At 33.3% G+C, this 2534-nt stretch overlaps 1 pseudogene; it reads left to right on the forward strand.

Moving 5' to 3' along the window:
• Positions 1 to 1354: 1354 nt before the first annotated feature.
• Positions 1355 to 2316, forward strand: LOC143588317 (transcription factor HEC1 pseudogene; annotated as a pseudogene).
• Positions 2317 to 2534: the final 218 nt, after the last annotated feature.

A 2534-nucleotide genomic window follows, 5' to 3' on the forward strand; every position in this document is an offset into this window, starting at 1 on the left:
GTAGTGGTGTAAATTAACAGTATGGTTGAAATAAATTTTGTAAATTGTTCATGCACAAACAAAAGCACTGGTAGTAGATCTAAGCCATTGAAAACTGTGGGGCAACTCATCCTATCTGATCGTCTGACATCTGCTTTTGCGTAATATAATATTTATGTACATTATTTGGGCTCGATGTTCCCTGCAACGAAGCTTAACATAATATTACTGTTAATATTTGCCTTGTTAATTTATTTAAAAGCTTTCCAAAGTGCATGATGTAAGAGCCCCAGTGGCCAACACACTCACTGACCCAACCTCGGTTTTTGACAGAGGGGCAATCTCGTGCGCTTTTTGCAAGAATATGACATGTTTAGCATTATCATCAATATGTGTTTTCATGTTGGAACGAATAATAATATATGTGTGTATGTTTTAAAATATTATGAAGCTATATTTTTTTGTACTTATAGTTGTCACACTAAAAGGAATGCAAAACAATAAACAATCTTGTATTATTCATTCTAATAATGTTAATATATCAATATGCATGAAGCAAATGTATTCTACGTGTTTCTATATATAATAATGTAAATGTCAATTCCTTGTTTAACTAATCAAAACATTGAATGATTTCATGGATTCATGTATTTGATAATCATCAATAATTTAGATATAATGTTAATAAAACAAGAAAATAACCTAGAAAATAAAGAAGAAAGGATAATACATCTCACCAACTTTGTGGCATTAATTGGAATATCATTTCAATTTTTTAGATATTATTGTTACATGAATTTTTTATAATATTCTTTTAGTTTTAATTCGTTTTAAGCTGGTTGAAATACAATAATAATTTATCTATCATGAAATTCAAAAATAAAAAGATAGTAACAAAGTTCATATATACACATACATCAGTAAACACATGATATTAGTATGATAGTTTTAAGTGAAATAAAAAAAAATAGTAACAAAGTTAATATATACACATATCACTCAACGCATAATAGTTTTAACTTTTAAGTATGTAAATTCACATTGTACTTAAGAAATATAAATTTTGAAAATATGAAATATAAAAATAATAAAAAAGTTAAATGAATTTCTTTTTCTCAAATAATTTAATGTTATATAATAATCATAATTAAAAAGTATTATATATATATATATATATAGATTGTTGATATTGTCTTGATAGGCTGTTCTGTTCTCACAACAAAGGTAAACTCATTCACGTAACCCTAGCACTCTCTCTATCTCTCTGCTACATCCTGAAAAAACTTGCAGTCTATCTGCCTCTTCTCCTTACTTTACCCATCCTTTTTTACATCAGGCTTATTCATATATAAATTAAAGCAGGAAACAACTAATAATGGACATCGATTTTCTAAGGTCCATTTCCGAAGACCAAACTGACATGATGATGATGCAGCTTGAAAAGCTCCCTGATTTCTCTGGTGTCTTTGGTGATGATCATAAGGACCACCTATCAACCGACACCTTCATGGATAATCAACCAACCACTAACCTCAATATTAATATTCCTAATAACTATCCAATATTGGATCAAGATTTGAACTTCATTAACCCTAATTCGAACACCGTTTCCTTCACCTCTCAACCACAAACTACTCCAGCTGGTGGTCATGAGATGCAGTTTTTGTCAAGCTCACGGTGGCGGAACGGTGGCGACCAGGTTGATCACCGGAAGCGAAACAATATGGCCGCGATGAGAGAGATGATATTTCGAATGGCGGCGATGCAACCTATTCACATTGACCCTGAATCCATCAAACCACCGAAGCGAAGGAACGTGAAGATATCGAAAGACCCGCAAAGTGTGGCTGCGAGGCATCGGAGAGAGAGGATAAGCGAAAGGATTAGGATACTTCAAAGACTCGTGCCTGGTGGCACGAAGATGGACACGGCGTCCATGCTTGATGAAGCGATTCATTATTTGAAGTTTTTGAAGAATCAGGTGCAGACGTTAGAGAAAGTGGGAGAGAATAGGCCTCCTAGGATTGGTTTCCCTGTGCCGATGTCCAGTGGGAGTTATATTCCCATTGGAGCATCGGCAAAGGGTTATCAGCAACCGGAGCAAAACTTTCATCATCAGATCAGTCTTTAGGTGCATGCCTAGTTGAAAAATAAATTTTTTTACTTGATTGTTACAAAATGAGTTGCATTCTTATTTGACAGGCTTATCAACATTGGTAGCAACATGGAAACTTAGGATTGGGAATCCATGCAAGTTGCGCTATCCTAATAAAATAATCATTCCTTTCTTCTCTAGCTTACATATATAATGACATCATGTTATTTTGAGATATTTTATGGTTTCAATGCATAACATCACTGATTTTGAGAATATTATTACACATGAGCATTCCAAGCCAAGAATTCACTTGCTAAATTTCAGTCTTCGATATTCATATTTCTTATTTTTTTCTTTTGAAGTGATATATATGTGATACAAACCGTCAAAATATTATGACTGATTGCTATCTTCCTCTAATCCTCCATATCATCTCTTCATGAACTTGACTCGGCTC

Source organism: Bidens hawaiensis, unplaced genomic scaffold (genome assembly GCF_021521415.1).
Source record: "Bidens hawaiensis isolate Kalapana, Puna unplaced genomic scaffold, B.hawaiensis_p1.1 tig00036308_1, whole genome shotgun sequence".
Lineage (NCBI taxonomy): Eukaryota > Viridiplantae > Streptophyta > Magnoliopsida > Asterales > Asteraceae > Bidens > Bidens hawaiensis.